Genomic DNA, 7355 nt, shown 5'->3' on the forward strand with positions numbered 1-7355 from the left:
CAGAGAATAGGACCAGTGGCAGCTACCCAAGCCCAGAATCCACTGGTAGCTTCCTCCTACTCTGATCTGTAACCTCTACTCTTGCCAGTCTAGCTGTTGGATATAGGTTGCCTCTACTGGAGAATTCACTAACCAACTGGAGAGTGGCCTCAGGATAGCATAGGCCAAGGTAGAAAAACAAAGAAAAGTCAGACAAAAGGGAGAAGTTTTCTATCCTATTCCAGGGTTTCACATTCTATTTGCTATCCATTACCATGTCTTTTTCTACTTCCCTGTAAATAGGTAAAATCTTTATTCTCACTGTGTAGTGTATTTCCTGCCTCCCATCAGGCCCATTTTCTTCTTTTGTTATCTCTTCCATTTGAGTTCTACCTTCCATACAACCCGTGGTTTAATCTATGTACCACTAGGGGCCTACGTAGGCCTCCCTCATATGATACCACCTATTTCTGTGGACAGGAAGTAGCTAGCACTGAAGGTTCCTTACAGCTGTCTTACATCATCAGAGGACCTTGGTTCTTCCTGAATCTCTAGCCTCTCTTCACATCCTTCATCAGGTGTTTTAGGGTGTCTGTGGGAAGCTATCAAGGTGAGAAAGAACTCTTTAAGTTACCTCTTGCTCTAACACAGAGTTTTGGGAAAATTTAGAGATAAAAGAAAGGAAAAGCCACAGCAGCCCAGGATTGGAATCTTTCTGCCCTTTTGGCTTGGAAATGACCTCTGTCCCAGAGCAGCTGAGAAATCCATGAAGCTGAGATGCTGAAGGACAGCTTTGGTTCTTCCACTTAGGCCTCAGATCCCTTCCTTTTCCAGGGGCAGCCTTAGTTCCCATGGCCCTGAACTACATACACATTTCCCCTTTCTTCCACAGAACCCATTAGCTCTCCAAAGCACTCAGTGTGCCCTTTTTACAAGTGGAAGAACTAGAATGGCTCTGTAAGTCTCTTAGAAATGAAATTCTCCATGCAGCTTTCCTCATGGAGCAGGAGTGAAAATATTTCATTGCCTTGGGGCTGGGGAAATGCTTTCCCAGGATTCCCCATTCCTCACCCTCTTAGGAACAGTATTGGCCTTAGCTTCCAGGCCTATCTGCTGCCTTTCCTCTACTCCTACCGGCTCTTCTGCCCTCCTTTGAGCACTGTTGGGGTTGGGGATTTTAGTTTTTTATTTCCCAGCTCTTCATTTTTTTTCTTCTAATCAGTTTTTTTTGTTTGTTTATTTTTTAAGGGGAAGGGGTGTCTCTTTTTTTGCTTCTGAGAAAGCATTTGCCTTTCTTTCCCTCTCCTTCCAACATAACAATCGTGGTAACAGAATGCGACTGCTGATTTACCGATGTATTTAATGTAAGTAAAAAGGAAAAAAAAGAAAAATGCATTGGAGAGTTGCTTTGTTTTGTGTCATTTGTGTCTCTGCCTGATACTAGAAATTTGAAACTTACCTGAATTCAAAACTTACCTTTTTCTTCCATTTTGGTACCTCGTTAGTTCCTTTAATCCTTTTTTTTTTTTTTTTTTTTGCCAGTCCTAAGGCTTGAACTCAGAGCCTGAGCACTGTCCTTAGGTTTTCTCAAGGCTGAAGCTCTACCACTTAAGCCATAACACTACTTCCAGCTTTTTCTTTTTTCTTTTTTTTTGCCAGTCCTGAGCTTAAGCTCAGAGCCTGAGCACTGTCCTTGGATTTTCTCAAGGCTAGAGCTCTACCACTTGAGCCTCAGCACCATTTTCTTGCTTTGTTCTATGTATGTGGTACCAAGGAATCGAACCCGGGTCTTCGTGCATGCTAGGCAAGCACTCTACCACTAAGCCAAACTCCCGGCCCACTTCCAGCTTTTTCTATGTATGTGGTACCGAGGAATGGAACTCAGGTCTTTATGCATGCTAGGAAGCACTCTACCACTAGGCCAAACTCCCAGCCCCAGCCTATAATCTTTTCTTAACCAATGAAAGTATCCAGTTTGGAAAACAGCCCTTTTTATTGTTGTTCAAAGACCTAGATAGTTTATTAAAATCTGACCCTATTTCTTTCTTTTTCTTTTTCTTTTCTTTTTTTCTTTTTCTTTTTTGCCAGTCCTGGGGCTTGAACTCTGGGCCTGAGCCCTGTTTTGGGGTTTTCTCAAGGCTAGAGCTCTACCACTTGAGCCACAGCACCACTTCTTTTTTTTTTTTAAATGTATGTATGTGGAACTGAAGAATCAAACCCCTGCTTTCGGCTTGCTAAGCAAGCACTCTACCACTAGGCCAAACTCCTGATTCCCCTATTTTTTCTTCTTAGGCTCTTCCCTCTCCCTCCCACCCCCGTCCCCCGCCATGCTACTGGGGTTCGAACTCAAGATTTTCCAAGCAGACACTCTAATGCTGATCCTCACCACTTTTTTTGGCCCTCTTAATCAACTGCAGTGGGTACTGGTAGCTCATACTTAAATCCCTAGCTACTCAGGAATTCTGAGGATCTTGGTTCAAAGCTACCCCAGACAGGACACAGTCTGAAAGACTCCTCTCCAATTAACCATCAGAAATCTGGGTGTAGAGCTATGTTTCAAAGTGGTAGAGCACTAGCTTTGAGCACAAAACCTTAGCAACAGCACCTAGGCCCTAAGTTAAAGTTCCATGACTAAACAAACAAACAAAAATGTATGTAGGTTGTGGGGGCCGGGAGTTTGGCCTAGTGGTAGTGTGCTCCCCTAGCATACATGAAGACCCTGGTTCGATTCCTCGGTACCACATTTTATTATCTTAAGTAGCTATACAACAGGGTTACAAATCAACATTTTAGTTGATATTTTTTTCTTTTTTTGTACAGTTCATTTTCATCAGTGTCCAGTGGGCTCCACTGCTGCACTTTTTCACCCTCCTCCCCCCAAGTTCTCTGTCCTCCCTCCCACACTCCTGAAGATACAATTTTACTGAATCCTGTATAATTTGTCATATCCCAGTGCATTTTAGATCTAACTTCCGCATATCAAAGAGAACATGCACTGTGTGTCTCTCTGATCTTGGCTTACCTCACTGAACATGATTTGTTCTAGTTCTATTTCCCTACAAATGACATGATTTTATTCTACTTCCATTGCATATAGGTACCCCTTTTCTGGATCCACTCATCTATTGTGGGATATGTGGGTTGCTTCCATCTCTTGGCTCTTGTGAACAGTGCAGCAGTGAACATGGAGAAGCAGGTGTCCTTAACATGTCCTGGCTTATGATATCCAAGGTAGATGCCTGGGAGAGGTGTGGCTAGGTCCTAATGAAGGTCTATGTTTAGATTTTTTTTTTTTTTTTGCCAGTCCTGAGCTTGAGCTCAGGGCCTGAGCACTGTCCTTGGATTTTCTCAAGGCTAGAGCTCTACCACTTGAGCCTCAGCACCACTTCCAGCTTTTTTCTATGTATGTGGTACCGAGGAATCGAACCTGGGTCTTCGTGCATGCTATGCAAGCACTTTAACCACTAGGCCAAATTCCCGGCCCCTATATTTAGATTTTTGAGGAACTTTCAGACTGCATTCTAGAATGACTACTGGTTTACATTCCCACTACTGGTGCAATAGTGTTCCTTTTTCCCAAAATCCCCTCCTGCATTTGTTGTTCGAATTTAAAATGTTGGCCCATCTAACTGGGGTGAGATGGAATCTCAGAGTGGTTTTGATTTGTACTTCTTTTATGGCAGGGATGATGAGCGTTTCCTCGTGTGTTTCTTTGCCATTCTCACCTCTTCTTTTTTTTTTTTTTTTGCCAGTCCTGGGCTTGAGCTCAGGGCCTGAGCACTGTCCTTGGACTTTTCTCAGGGCTAGAGCTCTTCCACTTGAGCCCCAGCACCACTTCCGGCTTTTTTCTATGTATGTGGTACCAAGGAATTGAACCCAGGTCTTCATGCATGCTAGGCAAGCACTTTAACCACTAGGCCAAACTCCTGGCCCTCTCACCTCTTCTTGTGAGAAGTCTCTTCTTAGCTTCCTTGTGCACTTAGTGGTTGGTTTATTAGATTTGTGAGGGGTTAGTTTCTTGAGCTCCTTGATATATTGGATTACTAGGCCTTTGGTTGACTGGTTTAAAAACAACTATAACATTGTGCTTCAGACCTCTCCATTGATTTAATTATGCATAAATTGGAAACTTTCCCATTTCCAAGAACTTTAGTTTTCACTGTCATCTTTTCCCCCCCACCCTTCATAACAGATTTGAACTTGGGCTTGACCAGTGCTCTAATCACTGTTCTACTCCCTCCCCCCTCCCTACCTTCTTTTGTGTGTGCCTGTGTGGGGGCTTGAACTCCAAGCCTGACTATATTCCCTGAGCAGTTTTTTGTTTGTTTATTCTTTTATTTATTTTTATTTTTTAATCTTTTTTTTTTATTATCGAGGGGGTTACATTCACCAGATAGTAGGTGTATTACTTCAACACATTGATATCCCTTGAAATCCCTTCTTATGTTTTTGTCCCTATTTCCTTCCCCCCCACCCCCTCCCTTTTTTTTTTTTTTTTTTTGCCAGTCCCAGGGCTTGATTTCTGGGACTGAGCATTGTCCTTGGTAATGCTCTACCACTTGAGCCACAGCGCCACTACTGGTTTTTTCTATGTATGTGGTACCCAGGTCTTCATGTGAGCATGTTAGGCAAACACTCTACCACTGGGCCAAACTCCTGGCCTGTTTTGCTCAAGGCTAACACTCTACCACTTTAGCTACAGTTCCACTTTGGCTTTTAGTTAATTTGCCCAGTTAACTACTTTTGGTTTCACAGTTTCCTGCCCAGGCTGGCTTTGAACCATGATCCTAAGATCTGTTTCCTGGATTAGCTAGGATTACAGGTGTGAACACCAGTGCCTCCTCTTGTTCTTTTTTTCTTTTCTTTTTCAAATAGGGTTTTGCTTTTTTTTTTTTTTTCCCCTGAGGTTAGGCCTCAGTTACCTCTTGAATTTCTAGATTCCCCGAGGAGGAATATTACTCTGCTTTATTTGTTGAGATGCGGGTCTGGCTAACTTTTTGCCATGGCTTGCCTGGAAAAGTGATCTCAGTAATGGATACATCATTGAGTAGCTAGAATTACAGGTGTGTGGCCCTAGGTACAACTTCCTCTTTTTTTTTTTTTTTTTGCCAGTCCTGGGTTTGAGCTCAGGGCCTGAGCACTGTCCTTGGACTTTCTCAAGGCTACAGCTCTACCACTTGAGCTTCAGCACCACTTCCAGCTTTTTTCTATATGTGGTACCAAGGAATCAAACCTGGGACTTCATGCATGCGAGGCAAGCACTTTAACCACTAGGCCAAACTCCCAGCCCCAACTTCCTCCTATTTTTAATACACTTTTCACTACCTCCCCAGGATCTTAGATTTCTTAGTTGGAGACAGATTTTCCACATTTAAGATGAATTTTCACTTAGTTCTAGTTCAACCTGTTTATCTCTAGAGGGCAGTGTAGAAACAAATTTATCCCATGTGCAGTTGAAGTGGATTTGACAAATTTGGAGGACCGAGCAAATGATGTAAAAGCAAATATTCTGTGTCCTTCTTTGAGATACATATCATTACTCATTTTCTGAGGTATTAAAATTCCATTTTTCTTGAGTTTTGTTTTTCCCCAGTCCTGGGGCTTGAACTAAAGGCGTGGGCACTGTCTTTGAACTTTCTCAAGGCTAGTGCTCTACCACTTGAGCCATAGCACCACTTCCTGCATTTTCTGAGTATGTGGTACAGAGGAATCAAACCCAAGGCTTTATGCATGCTAGGCAAGCACTCTACCACTAGGACACACTCCAGGCCCCTAAAGAGATTTTTTTTAATACGCACTTTTGTTTGGGGGTGGGGGGGGTCAGTCATGGGCTTTGAACTCTGGGCCTGGGTGCTGTCCCTGAGGTCTTCAGCTCACTTAAGCCACAGCACCACTATTCAGTTTTCTGGTGGTTAATTAGAGATAAGAGTCTCACAAACTTTCCTGCCTGGGCTGACTTTGAATTGTTACCCTCAGATCTCAGCCTCCTGAGTAGCTAGGATTACAGGCATGAGCCACCAGCATCCAGCAAAATATGCGAACTTCAAGATAGTATTCAGTATACTAGTATTGATTATGTTATTTTCTCTGGGCTTGAACTTTTTCATGCTAAATAACTATGAAAAAAAGAATAAGCAAGCGCAGTGGCTCATGCCTGTAATCCTAGCTACTCAAGAGGCTGAGATCTGAGGATCAAGGTTAAAAGCCAGCCTGGGCACAAAAGGACCTGAGACTCTTATCTCCAATTAACCTCTAGAAAATGGGCAGTGGGGCTTGGCTCCAGGGTAGGGTGGTAGCCTTGAGCTGAACAGCTCAGGGACAGTGCCCAGGCTGAGTTCAAGCCTCATGACCCACCCAAAAAAAAATAAATGTGGGGGGTATGGGGGGGGAGGGAAATGGGTACCAAGACATGTGAAAGGGTATCAATGTATGTGAATTAATGCACCTTCTACCTGGCAAATAATCATGTAACCCTTTTACTAATTACAATAAAAAAAGAATATTAATTAAAAAATAAATAAAGCAAATAATTGAAATCTAGCTGAGCAGGTGGCTCATGTCTGTAATCCTACTCAGGAGGTTGAAATCTGAGGATCACAATTTGAAGCCAGCCCCTGCAGTAAAGCTGAAGACTCATCTTCACTTAAGTGACGAGCAGAGCTGTAGTTCAAGTGATAAAACACTAGCCTTGAGCAATAAAGCTCAGGGACAGTGTCCAGGCCCCCAGTTCAAGTCTCAGGCCAAACTCCCAGCCCTCAAAGACCACTTTGTGTGTGTGTGTGTTATGGGGCTTTAACTCTGGGCTTGGGTGCTGTCCCTGAGCTGTTCAGATCTACGCTACCGCCCTACCCTTAAGGCCTGGGTGTGGTCGCTGAGCTCTTCAACTCAAGGCTACCACCCTACCACTGAAGCCACAGCCCTACTTCCCATTTTCTGGTTTTTAATTGGAGATAAGAATCTTGGGTGTTCTTTAGTGCCCCAGCTGGCTTTGAACCTTGATCTTCAGATCTCAGCCTCCTGAGTAGCTAGGATTACAGGCGTGAGCCACCGCGCCCGGTTGCAAAGACCACTTTTTAGAGGGGCTAAAGGAGTTTCTTGCAGGCCACCATCAGAACCAGACTAGTGCCACAAAGAAGTGGGAAGGGGAAGGGGAAACCTTGGGGTTTACATGAGCTGGTTACTCACAAGAAAATCAGGTTACTAGTCAGAAAGGCAAAGGTCAGGCGGGGGTGACCTGCTCCGGCCCGGAGGGGGGAGGGGGGGCTTTCTGTTGTGGATCAAGATAGCTTGGCCTGCCCGAATCCCGAGCCACATTCTGACTCGCTGGCCTTGGCGGGGAACACAGGCACTAGGCATTCTGAGAGAACTGAGCAATG

This window comes from Megascapheus bottae, chromosome 2 (assembly GCF_031878675.1).
Source record: "Megascapheus bottae isolate mThoBot1 chromosome 2, mThoBot2.hap1, whole genome shotgun sequence".
Taxonomy (NCBI): domain Eukaryota; kingdom Metazoa; phylum Chordata; class Mammalia; order Rodentia; family Geomyidae; genus Megascapheus; species Megascapheus bottae.